This window comes from Neofelis nebulosa, chromosome 3 (assembly GCF_028018385.1).
Source record: "Neofelis nebulosa isolate mNeoNeb1 chromosome 3, mNeoNeb1.pri, whole genome shotgun sequence".
Lineage (NCBI taxonomy): Eukaryota > Metazoa > Chordata > Mammalia > Carnivora > Felidae > Neofelis > Neofelis nebulosa.
In genome coordinates this window covers 158,985,995-159,009,992 of record NC_080784.1, presented here as the reverse complement: position 1 = coordinate 159,009,992, position 23,998 = coordinate 158,985,995, and the positions used below count along the sequence as shown (strand labels likewise).

At 35.7% G+C, this 23,998-nt stretch overlaps 1 long non-coding RNA gene across 1 annotated transcript in view; it reads left to right on the top strand.

Annotated features, from left to right (window-relative positions):
• The first annotated feature begins 914 nt into the window (after positions 1-914).
• LOC131507536 (uncharacterized) overlaps positions 915-23,998 on the top strand; it is a 35,951-nt gene continuing 12,867 nt past the window's right edge. Inside the window, exon 1 of the long non-coding RNA XR_009259551.1 lies at positions 915-2,126. This is a non-coding gene — a long non-coding RNA (uncharacterized LOC131507536). The remainder of the gene's footprint in view (positions 2,127-23,998) is intronic.

Genomic DNA, 23,998 nt, shown 5'->3' with positions numbered 1-23,998 from the left:
AGCCTGCATCAGGATCTGTGCTGACAGCTTGGAGCCTGGAGCCTGCTTCGGATTCTGTGTCTCCCTCTCTCTCTGCCCCTCTCCTGCTCGCACTCTGTCTCTCTCAAAAATAGACAAACATTTAAAAAATTAAAAAAGGAAAGAAGGGTAGTAGAAGTCTAGGTCATTAAGGTATAGAGGGAAGGAGAGGGCAGATCATGTAGTGTCTACACCATAGGGAATTCAGGCTTTATTAGGAGTGAGATGGGAAGCTTCTACAGTATTTAGGGAAGACATAAAACCTGAGTTACGTTTAACAATATTCTGTTAGCTCCTGTGTGGAAGGCAGATTGTGTGTCTGAAAAGTGGGAAGGCAGGGAGGAGTCTACTGAGGGCTGATTGATTGCTCAGACAAGGACAGTGGATTGATGTCAGAGTAAGTGGTCTAAAATGGAGTATATTGGAAAGGTAAAAGCAGGACTTAATCTGCCATGCTTAACTTCAATGACATAAGTTTATGGCCAGACATGGGACAAATTTCTTTATATCATAACTCCTAGGATTAAAACACATCTCTGCCTCTCCAGCAGAGGAAGGACTCTATGCTAATTCCTTTCCCACTATGCCCTAGAGCTAATATTCCCTCCCAGGGTCCCAACTCATGCTGCATTCTTTTTTCTAGGAAAGCTCACTCCTATTCTCTCAATTATCCTCTATACACAGATGTAAATCTAAAATTCCATCTCCAAAACCTTTCTAATGTTCCTGAAACTGTTTACAATTTCCTACTAAATAAAACTTTCTTCATGCTTCAGGCATAGAAAACTCAAAACTAAACCCAATATCCAACTATCTCCCCCTGCATAAGTCTGCTTACTATCCAACAGACAAAACTAAATTTGTTTCATCTGTTCTGGTTACTATCTCAGTGAACTTCAACTTTATGAAAATGGATGCCAAAGCACATTGACAACTAAAGATAAGAAGTTTTCAACTTATATATCATTTTTTTAACAATCAGTAATGAATGGCTGGCCGGGTTAGAAAATGAAAAAGCATAAAATAGTTCATCTCTCACATCTCCTTCAGAGTTAAATAGAAGTTCAGTTAAATTATTAAGTAAAGGTTCCTTTAAGCACAGTGAAAATATATTGAAGGTTAGACGGTATCTGAGTGGATGATTTTCATTCTAACTTTTTAGTCAATTCCCACATACCATGCTATATTACAGTATAGGGTGGGATTTTTAAAATTCATGATCAGTCATGTATTTAATTTGAGCAGTCTCTATTTGTTTGAAAGACAGTAAGTACTTTGGATAAGAGTGTATCTTAAAATCTCTCTCTTGGAAGGTACACTTAAGAATATTTCACCCAATGTAGGAATCCCCCGTAAAGCACTCCTTGACAGTCTTCCAGACTCTGCATGAGCCTGTTCAACAATGGAGTAATCATGAACCCTTATGGTAGCTAATGTACTTTTAAAAAATCTAATCATTAGGCTATTCTTTATTTCTTATTAAAGGAGTTATGGAAATACTGAGCAGAGAAATATCATAAAGTCCAAACTACTTAGCATGCTGTTCAAACATTTTTACAAACTAAATTCAAATAGCTGCTCTATCTGCTTCATTGTTTACCCTTTAAATGAGCCTCACATACCTTCCCAGGCATAACTACTGTAAATATGTCTCTAAGCCAACTTCTTTCTACTTGAATATGAGCAAGTTTTTATCCTCACTGTACTTCAGTCTCTGTTAAAAAAAAAATTGGTAATTACAAGGTCCACCCAAAATTGTATGGAAAGGATTCAATGAATATTCTCCAAGTGTCTAGGACACCACCTAGTATGTATAACTAATTTATTCTAGGTCTTATTGTTGCTATTGCTGTTTTCTCATTAATATTACAATTTTCCATATTTTCTTATTGCCTATCTCTGATTCTAATTCATTATTTTGACTATTTTCAGCCATATATTTCCTTTGACTGGAGTCATCTTTGGCTTTTTCCATCTTGATTTGATATTCTGCATATTCCAGCCTGTGACTCCTGGTTTTCACCCCTGTTAGCTTCACATACAAAGAAACCACTTATGAACTGCACAGGCTGGACTGCCCTTCATTCAGCCATGAATTAACGGTCAAGGTGAGAGCAGAAGAAAATTCCTAGAGCAACTGCTGCAGGCCCATATTGCAAAATCTGAGGTCAAATCTCTAACCACAGATTTTTTTCACTTCTAAAGTTCACATCAGCTATTAATCCTTATCATAGAGTGTAAACTGTAGCTCTAATCTCTGACCTCCAGTCTTATTGGGATGTCATCGTGACTCCTGCTTGGTAAATTTTGCGATGTCCTCTGAGACCGCCTATTTTCTCTGTTAAAATGACTCAACAATGAAGACTCACATTTTCAGGGCATTCGAAGAAATACTTATCATTAATGTCTAAAAACTGTATCACTGCTTCTTTTCTTGCTTTGTTGTCTATTCTGCAAGGGGTATGTGGGCCTCATGGTGGTAAGAATCACCAAGAATTTTGCAACAACTTTCATCCCCAAAGAGCCAGTGTTTTAGTGATCTTCAAATTTACTGATATTTTCACTCCTTTCTCCAATAGCCCAGTAAAGGTAAATGAATATTCTGGACTTATATTGTTATGCCTCTTTTGGTATTTAGGCATAGCTATGAATCTCTTTTGCAAATGGTGTACATGGCCTCTTAAGAGGGAGCTCAACACAGAACTTCCCGTGCAAGTCAGTGTTTTAGATACCCTTTATATTTTATTGAAAATAAATTTTGAGCATATTTTAAGATATGTTTTTCTCTAGCTTTTCATTAATCTTTAGTTATTTTCCTTTGGACTTATTTGTAATAATGTCAAATATAACTCGTAACTCCATTCTTACCTGCTTTTCACAACAAAATCTATGAATGGCCCCTATTAACACCTCAATCTTATTTCAGTCCTTGAGTTAGCCCTGTTAGAGGGTTATATCTGGATATGACTTTTTAAAGAAATAGCCTACATATACCTTAAAAAAATTGTGTCCTTAAAGTCTAGGATATTGATATGCAAACAATCCATGAAAAAAGAACCAGATTTTCTCAACCAATCTGTCATGGATTGATTCTTCTGTAACACACACACACACACATGCATGCACACACACACACACACACACACACACACCAAACCAAGAACTAGAAAATGAAATTTGAAAAAAATACTCAAATTATAAACCCCAATTTTTTACTATTAAAATTACATTTCAATAAATATAAAAACTTATTTAAAAAATATATTGAAAATATAGGGAACGAACACAGAAAATTTTATTATACTTGCAATTATTTGATATCCTGCAATATAAACAAATGCCATGAGTGAAATGACATTATCCATAGTAAGGGTGTATCTGCACTTTTGAATGACAGTATGCAATGAATATTTAGTTTTAAGTGATGGGGGTGCCTGGGTGGCTCTGTGGGTTAAGCATCGACTTCGGCTCAGGTCATGATCTTGCAGTTCAGGAGTTCGAGGCCCACGATGGGCTGCATCAGGCTCTGTGCTGACACCTCGGAGCCTGGAGCCTGCTTCAGATTCTGTGTCTCCCTCTCTCTCTCTGCCCCCAACCCACTCACACTCTGTCTCTGTCTCTTTCAAAAATAAATAAACATTAAAAATTTTTTAAGTTTTAAGTGATGACTTTACATCTTAGTTGTTATTTTTTTGTTAATGTTTATTTATTTATTTTGAGAGAGAGTGTGTGTGTGTGAGCAGGGGAAGGGCAGAGAGAGAGAGAGAGGGAGAGAGAGAATCCCAAGCAGGTTCCATGCTGTCAACACTGAGCCTGATGTGAGGCTTGAACCCATGAACCATGAGATCATGACGTGACCCAAAATCAAGAGTCGAACGCTTAACTGACTGAGTCACCCAGGTACCCCCTTAGTTGTTAACTTAATTTAGGTTGTGTTGATGACAATAACACAGCCACAGATAATCTATAGGTAGTTCCTACCTATAGATTGGGTGCCACCCAAGCACCCCTCTGTCCTATTTTTTAAATTGACTTTCCTCCCTTCTCTAAATATGTCTGATTATTTTTTGCTTGCCTTATCTAACATAACTTTATCATGGCAGTGGTATCCTAAATATTTGGAGGTCTGAGTACATTAAGTGGGAGACTTATTTAATTGCCTTATTCCTGGAGACCACCCTAGAACTCTATTCCAAGTATTATTCTGTTTTTGCGAAACCCGTGCCCCAAATACCTATTTGGCAGGTAACATATGCTTATAAAGGCATTTTAAAAATAGACCGTAAGTGATACATTATTTCATGTAAGAATTAGCAAATTACTTTTGGCATTAATCAGAAAACAGACAAAATTTTTAAAAATCATGCCTTAGCCTAAATATGGCCACCAAAATGCTAATGATCCACACACAGACTAGATGTTTCTAATTGAATGGGGTTGATTTAATGGAGTGTGTTAATATTTGTCGTCAATAACAACAGTTTAGCTAACATACCAGATGTAACAAACCTTTTATTTTAATGTAAGAATTCCATGTTTTCCTGATCCACATTGGCATAAGCATTTTGTCTATTACTTTCCAAATGGCACCAACACCACCCTAACAATTGTATACCTTAAAAATACCTTAAAAATTGTACACCTTAAACACTTCCTTAAAGAAATCTATGAAAACACATTTGGACAATCACCTAGTAGTATTATAATAGTTTCACATGTTTCTTAGAAAGCTTTCACACTCTACAGTGAACTTCTCTTTTTTCAATCATTTATTAGCTTCTCTGTATTCATACATTGAATCTAGTCCCTGGGAATGAACTTTAATTCTCACCATCTGTGCCTTGGCCAGGAATGTCCATATTCCTTTGATGCATAAATACATCCCGAATATTTCTCATTCTGTTAGTAAGAGCTGTGAAGCACAGAAAATAATGTTTCAAAGAGGAACCATGAGGGATCATTTATTGCTCCAGCACTTTGAAAAATCTATGAAATTCCTTTATGTCTTCTTCATTATATTTTCAATGGAACAATTAGTTTGAGTGGCTACAAACACTGAATTTTCATGACCACATTAGCCTTTGAAGCCAAAATTATTGAATGCATTATTCTCTATGTGAAATACAGTGGGATGTGGTGAGTTGGCGATTAAAAATCATAAGTTGCCTCCAACTGGAAAACTCGTCGAGAGTTAATTTCCTAACAGCCTATCTGGTCACACTTTAAAACCCACGTAGTTTGCATAATTCAGTAGTTTGTTCCAAGGATATATTTTACAAGTCTTGAGAGCTGTAACTATGGCTTTTTTAATATTTAGTAAAGCTCTTGCAATGAATGGTAACATCTCAAATACAAAAGTAGTCCCCTGAAAACCTCGGCTATAATTCTAAAGGTAATAAGACATTCTCATGACTATTTTATGCAAGCACGCGTTATAATTACCTCCAAATTACTGAGGGTACAGCTCTAGCACCAACTGAAGTAATTTCTTACTGTTTGACAGAGTAAATGAATGACAAAAAAAAAAAATCTTCAAATCATCTGGCTTTACTTCTCCTTACTGGACCTTATCTGTTTTGCATTTTTAAATTCTAAGCAGTTAAGATAATACATAGAAGTTCTGACTCTAGACCACATATTGGCAGACAGTATCTATAAATTAAAAAAAGTGAATATTTTAGGCTTTGGGTAGTACAGTCTCTGTGATGACTACTGGAATCAGCCTTTGTAGTATGAAAACAGCTGTAGACAATGCTTAAATTAATGGGTATGGCTGTGTTCCGATAAAACTTTATTTACAAAAGAAGTGGCTGATGAGATTTGGCCCTCAAGATTTGTCATGCTTGCTCAAAACAATAGAATAAGACCCATGCCTCCCATTTCCTCAAGTAAAAACTACTTTCCTGGTTGCAGGAGGCAGTCATATGAAAAAAAGGATATATTGTGTTTTATGGAAATATATTATATATTTGTTGCATCAGTCCTACTTCATTCACCAGCCTTTTGATAGTTAATTTTATATATCAAATTGGTTAGGTCCAGGTGCCTGGATATTATGTCAAACACTGGTCTGAATGCTGCTCTAAGGTACTTTTTGGATGAGATTAATATTTCAATCAGTAGAATTTGAGTAAAGCAGATTATCCTCCATAAAGTAGGTGGGCTTCATCCAATCAGTTATTTAACAGTATGTTCAAACATGATGACTTAATAAGTACAATTGTAGAAGTTAAATTCATATGTATCTCTCAAGAAACATTTTTCACTTCAATAATTCTTCTGAAATAATCCTGCTCATTTATTTGTGCACGATTGCAAGTGAGGTGATAGATGTTAATTGGTTGGCTTCATTGCAACAGAAGTGTACAAAGAATATTTATATCGTTAACAATATAGTCTCTGTATAGAATATCAGCTGAATTAATTCTAATGAGGATTTAAGTTTTCAGCCAATTCATAGCATTAGTTAGTAAGTCCTTGGAACATAAAGCCTCTGGTTAACATGAGATATCTGAAATTATTGGAATTATTAATATAAATTCAACTGGAAAATTCAAAGTTCAAAACAAATTGTTGGTGCAATGCAACACAAATACAAATTTTGCTACAACACACCATCTCAGTAAACATATTGCTTAGTAAACTGTGGAGTAGATATCTGTTTGTAATTATTTACTGGGCACATGTAATAAAAATTGCATCTAAGTAAGCTATAATATTAAAGAAATAAAAATTGTCAAAAAATACTTATTTATCTTGAGAAAGATAGAGAGTATGTGTGTGCACAAACAGAGGAGGGACAGAGAGAGAATCCCAAGTAGTCTCTACACTGCCAGCGCTGGGTCTGGTGTAGGGGCTGGATCTCACAAATCCTGAGATCATGACCTGAACCAAAATCAACAACCAGATGTTCAACCACCTGAGCCACCCAGGCGCTCCCCTCCAAATGTCAAAATTTAAAAATATTTTATAAATACAATGTATGTTATATAAAATGTTGAGATAAAAATATAAATTTCTGCATGCTAGAATATGTTTTTCTCTGCTAACTTATCAGGTAGATTTTGGAAATGTTTGCACCTTTGAAGAACTACTTTGCAAATTACCCTAACTCTGCTACAATGTCATATATTTTTTGTGTGTGAGTACTCTAAATTTTGTTTGCAATCTATTTAAAATCAGTTGACAATTATTTGTCAACATAAAAAATGGAGGCAAAAAGCTTCAAGATTTTTGTTACATAAGTAAATCTCCCAAATTAAAAAAATATTTGATTTCTTCATTATTTTGTAGGAATAAACAAATTAAACAGTACAAGCTCAAATAGTAATTTTGAAATTCTATCATTGGGTTTGTTTTATCTCAGCCTTAAGAGAAAAATATTTTAATAGTTTTTTTTCATATTAATTAAATAAATATATTTCAATATTAGAATAAAATAAATCGAGAAAGACTGATATTGCAACATCTAAACTTGGAAAAATTCAAAAGAATTTTAGAGACAACTTAAGTGACTTACTTTTTCTGGGAAAAACATTTTCATGTATAAATAATTCATTTTCGGGGCGCCTGGGTGGCGCAGTCGGTTGGGCGTCCGACTTCAGCCAGGTCACGATCTCGCAGTCTGTGAGTTCGAGCCCCGCGTCAGGCTCTGGGCTGATGGCTCGGAGCCTGGAGCCTGTTTCCGATTCTGTGTCTCCCTCTCTCTCTGCCCCTCCCCGTTCATGCTCTGTCTCTCTCTGTCCCAAAAATAAATAAAAAAGTTGAAAAAAAATTAAAAAAAAAATAATAATTCATTTTCTTTAGTCCCCTTTATATAATTACCAGAGCCCATCTCTCCAGTGTAGCACAGGTGGGAAGGGGGTTAGAGATGTATACTCCTTTTAGAGGGTTATGCAAAAGTGAACAATGTTATTAACTATGCTTCATCTGGGATTCTCAAAAATTTAGATAAAAATATTGTGAAGTACAGAGGAAAGAAATACCTATCTCCCATAGTCTGGGGCAAGATTTTATACAAATCCTATTTAGCATCTAAATAATTTATCTATGTATGTATTTCATTAAAAATCTCATTCATGTATCCACTGTTAACTATTACTTACATAATAATACAAATATTATTTTCGATCTTAGGGTAAATGTGAAGTTTCAGAGAGAAGGTCAGTGTATGCCATGTTCAGACTGCCCATATCCCTGGGCTTCATGCTCACAGGGGTAAATCTCAATGAATTTAATCTTTAACAAATTCTTTGATAAAATAAGGGGTAAGGTGTAGCCTGTGAAGCAAAATGACCTTCATGTAAAACCAGTTATTCTCATGGTCCCATACATCAAGCTTGCTTTCTACTTAATGATCTTTCAAGCACTTAGGAAATTGATAGAATCAACATGTCTGTGAGATGAATAATCATGTTCAGACATAGACTACAGAAGTTTTATGTATTCTCTGGAGTAAAAAGCAAGTATTATGTAAATACATGGAATTAGAAAGGAATACATACAGTAATAATAATAAAGACAGTAAGTTTTATCAACAAAATATTAAAATTAGTCAGGAATTTGCAATCTTTGAGACTGTTTATCAGATTGTCAGTAACATTGATACATTAAAAGATATGTGGCCTTATTATACCCCAGTGATCCCAACTATAAGTCATTTATTGAAAATTATTAGTTCAAAAATAATTCTAGTTAAGGTTTGTATCCTTTCATCTTGTTTTTATTCTTTTGTTTGAAATGTATCTATTCATAATTATATACATAGTATAAATGTTAAAGATGAAATAAAAAGTCCTTGATTGCCCAACAGAATGTTTTTAGAAGTCCTTTGATAATAGATTACGATTCCATTCTCTGTATTTTTACCATCGAAGTCTTTTATCTAACCTAAAGTAAATTAAGCTAACTATTGCTTCAGTAAATGAGATCAGTTGGACCAAGTTACACTGCATACAGAAGTAATTTCTGTCTCCTAATAATATGTGGGCTGTATTACCTTTTTATTTTCTCATTGTTGATATGGTAACTGAATCTTTTGATTCTTCAAATTTATTAGCAGCCAATTTTCCTAATATTAAACGATAAGAAAAAATACCTATTTAACTATACGTCTGAACTCTGGTTAGCAGAAGTTTAATTCTATATCTGTTCAGAATTACAATCTGGAATGGAAAATTCAAGTTATTTATTATTTTATTTCATTATAGAAACATTGAATTGAGTAAAAAGCAATAAGATGCTTCCTTTCCTCTTACTTTTGTTCCTAGTGGTGTTTATAATCTGGGAACTTGGCATAGCTTCTATACCCTTCTTCTATCCCAAACTCCAACCACATTTCTTTCCCAGAAACACTGAACAAAATTCTCTAACAAGAGGAAATAAAAACTTAACCTTTCCTCCCTTATCAAATAGAAGTAACAGAGACAAAGAATTAAGTCCTCTGAGAGTTTACAATTGCACTTATTCTTTAAAGGGAGCATTTTAAAATGTTCCTTCCAGGGGTGCCTGGGTGGCTCAGTCAGTTAAGCATCCGACTTTGGCTCAGGTCATGATCTCCTTTGTGAGTTTGAGCCCCGCATCAGGCTGTGTTCTGACAGCCTGGAGCCTGCTTCAGATTCTGTGTCTCCCTCTCTCTCTTACCCTCTCCCACTCATGCTCTGTCTCTCTGTCTCTCAATAATAAATAAGATTTAAAAAAATTAAAAATAAAGTATTCCTTCTAAGAAGACACAATTGCATTTGATAATTACCTTCCTACTTGGTCAATAGTAATAATTTAAGAATCTGAAAAATAAAACTCAAGTACTAGAAAATACAAAAAAAAATCTACTAGAACATGTAATCTGCTGAGAAATTTCCTTCATTGTTTTTTATTTTTTATTATTTTTAATGTTTATTTATTTTTGAGAGAGAAAGAGAGTGAACAGGGGAAGGGCAGAGAGAAAGGGGGACAGAGGATCTGAAGTGGGCTCTGTGCTAACAGTAGAGAGCCCAATGTGGGGCTTGAACTCATGAACCATGAGATCATGACCTAAGCTGAAGTTGGATGCTAAACTTACTGAACAACCCAGGCACCCCTCCCTTATTATTTTTTAAGATAAAAGTTATCATTCTTATAAACCTGTAATAATATAAAATGGCTAGAAAAATTTTTGTTTCACAAAAAAAGAACTGGCCTAAATGCCATTCTCAAGTTTATCATTTTTCAAATTCATAGGTTAGAGAAGCCTGTGGAAAGTAGTGAAAAAAACAGCCTATGGAGGCAGAAGACTTTATTATCTGACATGGGCTAAAAGCTTAACATATCAGCTACATGATTAGGGCCAATGGTTTAACATCTCTAGACATTTATGTGGGTATGTACAAGTACACAACTCATAAGACATTTATGCTGAGCTAGGCACTGTGGTAGGCATCTTATTATATACTTTTTTCTCAAATAACCTTCATGACAACTTTATGAGTTACATATAGCATTCCTTACCTTATAGATAAATTGAGATTACTTTAGAGAAATCAAAGAAATTTGCTCACAAATACTACACCAGTAGCAAAGGCAGAATTTTAAATTAATTGGTCTAGCATCAAAGCCCATTAATATATAATTGGTACATTGCATCACTCTATTAAGAATGATCTGTTTAAAAATAAAATTATCCTTGGATTATGTTCAATATGCTTTAACAGTTACTATTCGTTATTCCATGAAGAACTAGAGGGATCAAAAATTTGGTAACAGAAGTTTTCTAGCATCTATCTACTGACCCCCACCCCCTGAGTATGCAATCCTCTAATGTAACACTTTAATGGCAGATTATAAACCCATGAGAATATTTTACATGATGGGTGCAGGAAGGTTGCCTTATTCTTCTTTATAAGAATTATGGAGTTTACTAAATAGAGCTTAATTTTAGAAACCAGCTAGGGGCTAATCTTAAGAATGAATCTGTTTCTACCTCAGGACACTTTAAAGAGAAGGAAGTACAAATTCAGGTTTCAAATTATTTGAAAGAAAGCGATAAGACAGAGGGCAGGCTGCCTTCTGATCCTGTTACGTGAAATAGTAGAAATTATTTTTTTAAAAATTCCAAAGCAAGTACGGCAAGAAGCTGATTTCCAGGTTGATTGAATGCACAAGCTGGATAGTTTTTTATGGTTAAAATTCAACATCTGATTAATAAAATGTGATTAATAGTATCCTTATAGTTCACAAACTCCCTTTCCTTCTTCTCTCCTCCTGCTTTTAAGTTGACTAATTAGATCTATATACTTTCCAACTAAGAAACCTAACAAGGTATTCAGTAAATATTAGCTCTTTTCACATCACACAATTTAGTATTAAATAGCAAACATGCACACATTTTACTACGTATGAAATCTTTGTGAAAAATTATCACTACAAATACATTATTGTATACTTGACTACTTATCTATGCCAATTAGATTTCAAATTTTTCTTACTGATTCTATCTTATTTACTCACGCGTTCACATCTTTATTCATTAAGTCATTCATTATGTCAGCACTGGGACAGCTACAAAGAATAAGACAAAGCTCTAGAACTAGAGAGACCAGTCTATCTGATAAGGCTGGCAGGCAAATAGACAATCACAATGGTGAAAAAGAAGCAAGCCCAGTTCTGTGGAATCACAGAGAAAGTAACAGACTATAAGAAAGACCATGTAGCCCATTACTTGGGATTTAGTCCTTAATTATAGTTTATGTTAGATTAACAGATTTGTTTATACATTTCCCAACCATTTATCTTTTCTGACATAACAGTTCATTTAACTGGGAATTCGAAGGTTGTTTATTTCAGCTATAAGAAAACAATTCTGGATTCTATCTTGAAAATCTGTCTGTTAGTTTTGTGGGAGGCAAACTAGTGGTGGGTGCATATAATAGCTTAGTAATCAAATCCTGTTTAAAAGTCAAAGTGTAGGAAGTATTATAATAATAAAGATTTCCTATTTTCCTTATGCAGTGTTCAGAAACATTCTGCAGGAAGCTTATATACATAATAAATACACTGGAAGTCTGAAGAGAGACAGTAGAACCAAATGTTTACTTAGGAAGCCACTACACTAGCAAAAACAAATGAACGAACAGTGTTGTGAGTAAAGAGCTTGATGCTGATGTTTTCTCCAACAGAATGCTACCTCTTTTATTTTATTGCAAACACTTCTATAAAACATAGTAAAAAAACAGAGTTCAAGAGGTTTCCATCTTGTGTAATTCCTGCAAAAGACAACTGCAAATCCTGTCAGAAAATCTGTTTATTCCTCCATTCTTAGGGATCATTCGATTGACATTATATAGCTTTCAACATTGAGTATTGGAAGAAAACCTGAAAATACGATAAAGTTTTAAAATTTAATTTTTAACAAATATTTTGAATCTTTGTGATCCATTAGCTGATAGTCTTAAAACTTGATGCAAAATTATATTGTTTCCATTTCTTAAAGAAAAAAAAATATGTCCATTTTTTTGGAAAATACATTTTATGTGTTACAAATTTTAATTTATATAGAGAACCAGAAACTTCTTTTGATATAACCTAAGTTGACAGAGAGAACTGTTTATACTAATAATTAAATATTTATTCTGCATTTCAAAAATATATCTAATTTTTAAGTCACTTTCACCAGCTGTAATATGGTTACCAGATATATCTCTAACTTATATAATTTTATAGAACCATAAAACTGATTTTTTAAAGGTTGACAGCTATTAAATCAGGACTTAAAGCAATGAAGAAAGTCAGAAGCCTTTATCCTAAAGACCTTACTTTAATAAATCAGGTCACCTATCACCTTGACAAGTGAAAAGGGTCTTCAGAGGAAAGACCCAGACTTTATACTTTTATAGAGTGATAATGAGCATGATTTTGATCTAGAGACATTTACAGGGTCTAAGTTACAAGATAAAGACTATTTTTTAAGACCAGCTGAAGTTAATTTATAGGATTTGAAAGATGATTAATAATGCTGTGACAGGAAACAAGAGAGAGAAAATGTTTTCTGGAACTCCTTTCTCCTGTTCTCTAAGATAGGGTCAAAGGTGTGATGTGCCCAGATGCAGTCCAATGCAAATCAGTTATATCCTGTTTATGCCCCTGCCACCATCTGTTCCTTCTTCTAGAGTTAACTGCTCAGGTTGGGGAAGAAAGACTTTCAAAGAGGGTGAGATAGAAAACAAAGTCTTCTGAATTCTTCTTTATTGTAGGAAACAAAGGCAAAAAGAAACATTCAATTTTCTTACTACCTACAACCCATTGACAAGTCCTTGAAACAGGCAGAGAGACCTTCCTCTAGGAACTCAGCTGCCTCGATGTTAATACTTTGTTAAAGGCAAAAGGCAATCTTAGCTTAACATTATCCCGACCTCCAGGATCCTGTAAGTCTATTTTACCATGTCAAAATTCCTTTGGAAACTTCTTATATTTCTAACCCCAAAGATACATGTTAGCAATCATCCTCCAAGCATATGGCCCCCTGATATACATGTGAAGGGTCTCACAACAAGGCTTTTCTAAACAGTAATAAATGACCTTTCCTAACAATAGCTAGGCCCCTCAAGGTCCTGGCAACCTTGCTTCTAAAATGCCTTAGAGACTTATAATATCCCTAACCACCTCCCAACTTGAAAGTATGTAATCAGTCACCTGTCACAACCCCACTACAGCTTTTTCTGCCCATGGGTCCCCTCCCCATGCTTTAATAAAACCACCTTTTTGCACTGAAAATGTCTCAAGAATATTTTCTTGACCATTCGTTCCAAACCCTAACATTTCCATATCAGTCTTTACCCACTGTGGAAGGACATGGTAGTTTTCTAAATTGTTTTGTTTTCAGAGAGCAAATATACAGTAAGTTGGAATTACACTAATAAGAACAGAATACATAAGCTTGTCTTGTAAAAAAAAATGTTAAGAGGGTTTTAGGGCAGTGGAACCGCTTTGTATGATAATATAATGGTGAATACATGTGCTTATACATTTGTCCAAACCCAAAGAATATAACAACATCAGTAGTGAACCTTAATGTAAACTATGGACTTGGGGTGATAATGATGTATCAATGTAGGTTTATCAATTGTAACAATGGTACTCCTCGGTGGTGGTCACTGACTATAGGGGAGGCCATGAATGAGTGGGAACAAGGGGCTACATAGGATATTTCAGCACCTTCTTCTCAATTGTGTGGTGATCCTAAAACTGTTTGAAAAAAATAAAATCTGTTTAAAATATTAAAAAATACTTTATAAAGTGATTGCCTACTCTAAAAATGTTGTCTTCAGTACTTAATGTATTTATGCCATTATTTTTTAAATGTAATTTTACATCAAGGATTGAATGAAGCAACACATTTTCAAAAAAAATGGGTAAAGTTAAAAAAAAAAGTAGAGTACCAAGTAAATATCAAGTGTGTCTGAGTAAAATGTAAAACTGACACAATACAAATAAACATTTATATTGACATATAGTCTACATTTGAGTAAATATATGGATTGTAAAGTTCTTGAAAGTTTTTTAATATTTACCCTTTATTTTTTAAGTTTATTTATTTATTTATTTGAGAGAGGAGCATGAATAAGGGAGGGGGAGAGAGGGAGAAGGAGAGAGAGGACCCCAAGCAGGCTCCATGCTTAGTGCAGAGCCCAATGCTGGGTTCCATTCCACAACCATGAGATCATGACCTGAGCCAAAATCAAGTCAGACACTCAACTGACTGAGCCACCCAGATGCCCCTGTAATATTTATCCTTCATATAAAATGAATTGAATAATAGAATCCTCAAATTATAATTGCAAATATTTTGCAAACAAATTGCAAAATTTCTATCTTTGTTACTTATAGCATTGTATTGTTAAAGTAATTATACAAAGAGGCCATTGGACTGAGGTGAGTCTAATATCTTGGTGACTTAGATAAGCAACCCAAAACCTGAGCTAGAGTCAATGCATTTGAATCCAAATGTGAAATTTAACAAAAACCAGTAACAAACATCCACTTGGTGTTTCCCAAATACTTAAATTATAATCAATCAAATAAGTTTCATGCTTTGCTTCTTCATCTTCTTTTAAAAACCTCTCCCTTAACTCCTCACTCTGGGGTGGTCCTAACTCCCCCTCATTTGGCTCTATTCAGTTGGAATCATATATGTGCAAACAAGCTCTTCAAACATTTTAATGTGCCTCAATTTACCTTTATACAATTCATATACCACTCAATCTGGATTTAAGGAAGTACACATGTTGTCCAAATGCTACCACATAAATCTGTGGTAAGTGCTTCAAATTATTTCTATAGTTCTGTAACGGGGATGGGGATTTGGGTTATTCTACATATTTTAAAGAAAATGTTAAAAAAGGTAATATTTAAAAACATTTTAGTAACCATAAATATATTTTATTCCCATTTAGTAGATTAGAAATACCAAATGTTTGAATTAAAAGTGGTCAGCAGAGCTTCATTTGTTCTCTGTGTAAGAGCCTCTTTCTTGTTAGTATACAACACTTCATAGTTATCTGGAATTAAGGAGGTTATAGAATCTAAGAGCTTCCACTAAGATTATCCTCATCTAGAGCATAACTACCTAAGAAAATTCTCAAAGAGAAGGCCATATTCTTCCTAGACTGGCTTCTAATCTGACTCCATAGCAAATGCTCTCAAATCTTCATTACTTCTCAGAACCTATCCTTCATTTGACTTCTCAAATGAAGTCAAAAATTCAGCTGCCCCTTGAGACCAATAACAACCTTGCAGATGTCTTAGCAGTGACTTCCCCTCCACAACCAACACACCATAACATCTACCAGAAGTGCAAGTGCCCCTTTATTCATCATTGCTGTAATTTCCAGTAGGCTGGCATGGTTTCTGTCTCTTTCTCTGGAATCTTATTTAAGTGTAGTGATCTCAGTTCTTTACTGTGATATGGTTCTTAGACTTTCACATAAGCGGCTTGTTTTCCTGTTCATAATAAACGTTTAGATTCCCATCATTCTTCTGTCTTTATGACATTTGTTGATGCTAATTGACTTCTGTGCTCTGCTTCTTGTCTATGACTCTGTTCTGAGATTGATGCTAATTGACTTCTGTGCTGTGCTGCTTGTCTATGAGTCTGATCTGAGATTGAATCATTGATTTCTCCAAGTTTATGTGGGTTATTGAATTATTCCAATGTTTTGTATATTAATGTCTTAGATCCAGCTGTTATATCAAAATACCATAGGCTGAGTGGCTAAAATGATAGAAATATCTTTCTCATGGTTCTGGAAGTGGGGAAGTCCAAGGTCAAGGTCCTGGTTCATTGGTTCCTGGTAAGCGTTCTTTTCCTGACTTATAGGTGACAGTCTTCTTGAAGTGTCCTCACATGATAGGGAGAGAGTAGGGGAGACTGGGAGAGGGTGGAGGGTGAAAGCTCTGATCTTTCCTTATAAGGGCACTAATCTCATCATGACGGCTTGACCCTCAGGACTTCACCTAAATATAATTATCCCCAAAGATTTCATTTCCAAATACATCACATTGAGGGTTAGGTTTTTAACACAGAAATTTGGGTGGGATACAAACATTCAATTCATAACAATTCATTGATTTATAATTCTATAATGTCAATTTGAAGAAAGGCAATATACCCGCCTCATATTCAGCAACCATTAGACTTGAGCTACACTTTTCAGAAACATGAACCTACTCATGGTTCCTCTTGGCGAAATTGGCTGCTAATTATTGTGTCCTTTATAATTCTGCTTCTCTTCCTTGGGCACTTACTATTCTTTTTCACCTGAACCTCACATGGACAATATCTATTCAGACCCCTCATATGAGGAACCTTTAGTTGTTGCTGTTTTCAAATCTTGCCTTTCAGACTGAGTAAAATAAATCTTCTACTAAGACCTGTTTCATAGCAATGTTTATATTTGTAGCATCCAGTGCACAAACTCAATTGGTATGTAATGAAACAATGCATGGAACCCCATGAAATAAGTTTTCTTACTCCCAAAGCACAAAGGAAGACAGCCAAGGATAAAATAAAAAGGTAAATAAAATGATGGACCAGATCATGTTGATTAGCTACCCATAAACAAATGCAAACTTCTTCCTTATCTCTTTTTTCATTTGTATGTAGTAAAATGTTCCCTGACCAGGGAATGAATAATATTTGATGTATGTCGATAATGGAATCCCATCCCAACTTGCAAGTAATTGGCTTAAGACTGAACATATGACACCTCTGGCATTTGAATTATAAATGGAACTAGGGTAGGGGGCTTGCAGGAAACATTTTCCTCCAAGTAAAACAGATAGATTAGGATAAATAGTCCTTGCTCTCTAATTAGGTCATTGTAATAAAGAAATCATGTTCAGAGGGTACTTCAGACTTTTGATAACAAAAAGAAATAATCTAAGAATATATCAGAGAAACGAACATGGAGGCCTAATTTACTCAACTGTTTCATCGGCTCTGGAACTTGCCAGATGTGGACTACTTATTACATGAAAATGTAAATTTCTATTATTTAGTATGCCTTAAGTCAGGTACCTGTTTCTTGAAAATAAATGAATCCTAAGTGACTCAGAAGTCTGATGACCATGAGTGACAGATTTTCACCTGTTAAGAAACACATCTGGGTAGAGACACTCCCTCATTTAGGTCCTTTCCTATCTGCCTTTCAAAAGCAACATGTTGGAACTGGAGGGTGGAACTGGAGGCTGCCTTAGATACAGATTTTCCAGGATGTTGCCCATTATATTTTGTCTATATAGGGGCCCTGGGCTTTTCACTCAGCTAATACTATCTATGAATGTAACCTTGTATTACCCACTGAGAAATTTCCTTCCTTTGCTTTTCTAAGCAGAAGTTCATTCTCTGAGAATGTAGTACAAAGAAAGCCCCTGCATTTATAAATAAACTATTAGAAGAGGCATGATCTGTGGACTAGATAAAACAATTAAACCACTGTCTTAATGTCTATAGAATTTTTTAAATCTTATTATTTCTCTCCAGAAAGAGTCAGCTATCCTGAAATCTATAGTGAAGAAAAACTTCCTTCCTCTGAAGGAACTCTATTTTTATTGGGTATCAGGCATTGATGGAAAACCACCTCTTTGCATTCACTCCACTCACATCTTGATGCACTCATCTTCCATAAAAATTCTCCTATTAAAGAATTTAGTCCTTTGCTAAATGAGCAGCTCTGTCAGCATATGACATAGGACATACCTCTTACCCTGGTGCACAGAGTACTTGAAAATGAACATATTGGCAGGTGAATGTGTGTGAATGTATTATGAATGTGATATTTTTAGCTGCCATACAATGACTATTATGAACTAGCAGACCCATAATATTGCGTAGAGTAATTTTCATTTGAATTTACATATAATTTCCGGTGAAAAATGTCATACAGTTGAGTCTCAGTAGTTTATCAGTGACACCTTAAAATTCCTGTGCCCTAATTACTCCATTCATAAAATTGAAGTAAAAACTACTTTTAACATGATGTAATTAAAAGTGAAAGTATGCTACCTTCAAAGAAGCAGAAAACTTTATTGTTAAATAGCTCACAATGTGTCACCTATGAAGATACTGGTAAATTCAGGAAATATTAATCAGATGTGGATACTGTCAAATATATTCAATCACAGAAGTAAATTCAAGTAGAATTAATTTTGTATTTAAAAAATTTAGATTAATTCACCACCATTATGGATTACTTTTCATACTTTTAGGTATTCTTTCATTACAAAATTGAAAAAATGAGATAAAACTATAGGAAAAAAGCTTAATGAAACAGTTCATTAATTTACCCGATAAAAGGTGTAAAGTACTAATCCTAAAAATGCTCACTGACTAGGGAGAACAAAAGATGAACCCAGAACTTCAACAAAGAGATGAAAAAATAAGAAAGTATCACATAGAAGCCACAGAACTGAAGAATACAGTAAACTGCACCAAAAAACACACTAAAAGAATTCAACATCAGAGTAGATGAATCAGAAGAAAGGATTAGACAATCAGAAGAAAAGGCAGAATTTACCAATCAGAAGAGTAAAAAGGAAAAATAAAATTAAAAGTGAAGATAGCTTGGAGGCTTCTGGAAAGATGGAGGCATAGGAGGACGCTGGGCTCACCACGTCCTGAGGATCACTTAGATTCCACCCACACCTGCCTAAATAACCCAGAAAATCACCAGAAGACTAGCAGAATGGATTCTCCAGAGCCAAACATAGACAAGAGGTCAACGGAAGAGGGTAGGAAGGGCAGGCGGAGAGGCCGTGCGTGCTACATGGACTGGCAAGAGGGAGCCGGGGCAGGGGTCAGCCCACAGGCAAAGCAGAGCCCCCGAGTATGGCTTGCAAAAACTGAGGGGCCAGACGGAGTGTGTTCTCACAGCAAGCGGGGGACTTAACATCTGGAAGGTTATAAGTTAACAGCTCTGCTCAGAGAACTGGAGGGCTGGAGGACAACGGGAGGGAGAGTTGTTGAGCCCCAGAAAACAGAGTGCAGCTTGGTGGGGAAAAAGCACCATCTCGCTTGCCAACACCATCTCCCTCGCCCACCCCCCAGCCAAAATCCCAAAGGGAACCAGTTCTTGTCAGGGAACTTGCTTGCACCACCCAAACACCCAAGGCTATGCTTCTGCGGATCCATCCCTCAGGCGGGTCTGACTCCCTTCACGTGCCTCAGGGCCCCTCCCAAATCAGATCTCTGAAGGAAAAGCAAGCTGAGCCTGCCCCTCCCGCCCCTGTGAACCTTTCAGATCCACCCCAGCTAATACACCAGATCCCCAACACCACAAGCCTGGCAGTGTGCAAATAGCCCAGACGGGCCATGTCACGCCACAGTGAATCCCGCCCCTAGCAGAGGGGAAGAGAAGGTACACACCAGTCTGACTGTGGCCCCAGTGGTGGGCTGGGGGCAGACATCAGGTCTGGCTGCGGCCCCACCCACCAACGCAAGTTATTCAAGACGGACCAGGGGAAGTGCCCTGCAGTTCCACACTACTCCAGGGACTATCTAAAATGACAAAACAGAAGAATTCCCCTCAAAAAACCTCCAGGAAATAACGAAAGCTAACAAACTGCTCAAAAGGATTTAAACAATATAACAGAAAGTGAATTTAGAAAAATACTCAAAAAAATAATCGCTGGGCTTGAAAACAGTAAAAGGGCAGCAGAGAATCTATTGCTACAGAGATCAAGGGACTAAGGAACAGCCAGGAGGAGCTAAAACATACTATTAATGAGCTGCAAAAAAAAAAAAAAAAAAAATGGAGATGACCACAGCTTGGACTGAAGAGGCAGAGGAGAGAATAGGTGAACTAGAAGATAAAATTATGAAAAAAAAGAATCTGAGAAAAAGAGATATAAAAAAATCCAGGAGTATGAGGGGAAAACTAGAGAACTAAGTGATGCACTAAAGAGAAATAATCTATGCATAATTGGTATTCCAGACGAGGAAGAGAGAGGGAAAGGTGTTGAAGGTGTACTTGAAGAAATAATAGTTGAGAACTTCCCTGAACTGGGGAAGGAAAAAGACACTGAAATCCAAGAGGCACAGAGAACTCCCTTCAGACGTAACTTGAATCGATCTTCTGCACGACATATCATAGTGAAACTGGCAAAATACAAGGATAAAGAGAAAATTCTGAAAGCAGCTAGGGATAAACGTGCTCTAACATATATAGGGAGACCTATAAGACTCGTGACTGATCTCTCTACTGAAACTTGGCAGGCCAGAAAGGAATGGCAGGAGATCTTCAATGTGATGAACAGAAAAAAATATGCAGCCGAGAATCCTCTATCCAGCAAATCTGTAATTTAGAATAGAAGGAGAGGTAAAGGTCTTCCCAAACAAACAAAAACTGAAGGAATTTGTCACCACTAAACCAGCCCTATAAGAGATCCTAAGGGGGATCCTGTGAGACAAAGTACCAGAGACATCACTACAAGCATGAAACCTACAGACATCACAATGACTCTAAACCCATATCTTTCAATAATAACACTGAATGTAAATGGACTAAATGCTCCAACCAATAGACACAGGGTATCAGAATGGATAAAAAAACAAGACCCATATATTTGTTGTCTACAAGAGACTCATTTTAGACCTGAGGACACTTTCAGATTAAAAGTGAGGGGATGGAGAACTATTTATCATGCCACTGGAAGTCAAAAGAAAGCTGGAGTAGCCATACTTATATTAGACAAACTATATTTTAAATTAAAGGCTGTAACAAGAGATAAAGAAGGGCATTATATAGTAATTACAGGTTCTATCCATCAAGAAGAACTAACAATTATAAATGTCTATGCACCGAATAAGAGAGCCCCCAAATATATAAAACAATTACTCACAAACATAAGCAACCTTATTGACAAGAATGTGGTAATTGCAGGGGACTTTAATACCCTACTTACAACAATGGATAGATCATCTAGACACAGGATCAATAAAGAAAAAATGCCCTGGATGATATATTGGATCAGATGGACTTGACAGATATATTTAGAACTCTGTATACCAAAGCAACAGAATATACTTTCTTCTCGAGTGCACATGGAACATTCTCCAAGATAGTTCACATACTGGGTCACAAAACAGCCCTTCATTAGTATACAAGAATTGAAATCATACCATGCATACTTTTGGACCACAATGCTATGAAGCTTGAAATCAACCACAGGAAAAAGTCTGGAAAACCTCCAAAAGCATGGAGGTTAAAGAACACCCTACTAAAGAATGAGTGGGTCACCAGGCAATTAGAGAAGAAATTAAAAAATATATGGAAACAAACAAAAATGAAAATACAACAATGCTTTGGGATGCAGTGAAGGCAGTCCTGAGAGGAAAACACATTGCAATCCAGGCCTATCTCAAGAAAGAAGAAAACCCTAAATACAAAATCTAACAGCACACCTAAAGGAAATAGAAGCAGAGCAGGAAAGATACCCCAAACCCAGCAGAAGAAGAGAAATAATAAAGATCAGAGCAGAAATAAACAATTTAGAATCTAAAAAAACTGTAGCGCAGATCAACGAAACCAAGAGTTGGTTTTTTGAAAAAATAAACAAAATTGATAAACCTCTAGCCAGGCTTCTCAAAAATAAAAGGGAGATGACCCAAATAGATACAATCATGAATGAAAATGGAATGATTACAACCAATCCCTCAGAGATACAAGCAATTATCAGGGAATACTATGAAAACTTATATGCCAAGAAACTGGACAACCTGGAAGAAATGGACAAATTCCTAAACACCCACATGCTTCCAAAACTCAATCAGGAGGAAATAGAAAGCTTGAACAGACCCATAACCAGCAAAGAAATTGAATCAGTCATCAAAAATCTCCCAACAAATAAGAGTCCATGACCAGATGGCTTCCCAGGGGAGTTCTACCAGACATTTAAAGCAGAGATAATACTTATCCTTCTCAAGCTATTCCAAGAAATAGAAAGGGAAGGAAAACTTCCAGACTCATTCTATGAAGCCAGTATTACTTTGATTCCTAAACCAGACAGAGACCCAGTAAAAAAAGAGAACTACAGGCCAATATCCCTGATGAATATGGATGCAAAAATTCTCAATAAGATACTAGCAAATCGAATTCAACAGCATATAAAAAGAATTATTCACCATGATCAAGTGGGATTCATTCCTGGGATGCAGGGCTTGTTCAACATTCGCAAATCAATCAACGTGATACATCACATTAAGAAAAGAAAAGATAAGAACCATATGATCCTGTCAAACGATGCAGAAAAAGCAATGACAAAATTCAGCATCCTTTCTTAATAAAAAAACCTCAAGAAATTCGGGATAGAAAGAACATACTTAAAGATCATAAAAGCCATTTATGAAAAGCCCACAGCTAACATCATCCTCAATGGGGAAAAACTGAGAGCTTTCCCCCTGAGATCAGGAACATAACAGGGGTGTCCATTCTCAATGCTGTTGTTTAACATAGTGCTGGAAGTTCTAGCATCAGCAATCAGACAACAAAAGGAAATCAAAGGCATTAAAATTGGCAATGATGAAGTCAAGCTTTCACTTGTTGCAGATGACATGATATTATACATGGAAAATCTGATAGACTCCACCAAAAGTCTGCTCGAACTGATACATGAATTCAGCAAAGTTGCAGGATACAAAATCAATGTACAGAAATCAGTTACATTCTTATACACTAATAATGAAGCAACAGAAAGACAAATAAAGAAAATAATCCAATTCACAATTACACCAAGAAGCATAAAATACCTAGGGATAAATCTAACCAAGATGTAAAAGATCTGTATGCTGAAAACTATAGAAAGCTTATGAAGGAAATTGAAGAAGATATAAAGAAATGGAAAAATATTCCGTGCTCAGGGCTTGGAAGAATAAATATTGCTAAAATGTCAATACTACCCAAAGCTATCTACACATTCAATGCAATCCCAATCAAAATTGCACCAGCATTCTTCTCAAAACTAGAACAAGCAACTCTAAAATTTATATGGAACCACAAAAGGCCCTGAATAGCCAAAGTAATTTTGAAGAAGACCAAAGCAGGAGGCATCACAATCCCAGACTTTAGCCTCTACTACCAAGCTGTCATCATCAAGACAGCATGGTATTGGCACAAAAACAGACACATAGACCAATGGAATAGAATAGAAACCCCAGAATTAGATCCACAAACGTATGGCCAACTAATGTTTGACAAAGCAGGAAAGAATATCCAATGGAAAAAAGAAAGTCTCTTTAAGAAATGGTGCTGGGAGAACTGGACAGCAACATGCAGTAGAAAGAAACTAGATCGACTTTCTTACACCATTCATGATAATAACCTCAAAATGGAAAAGACCTGAATGTGAGACAGGAAACCATCAAAACTCTAGAGAAGAAAGCAAAAAAGACCTCTCCGACCTCAGCCGTAACAATTTCTTACTTGACACATCCCCAAAGGCAAGGAAATTAAAA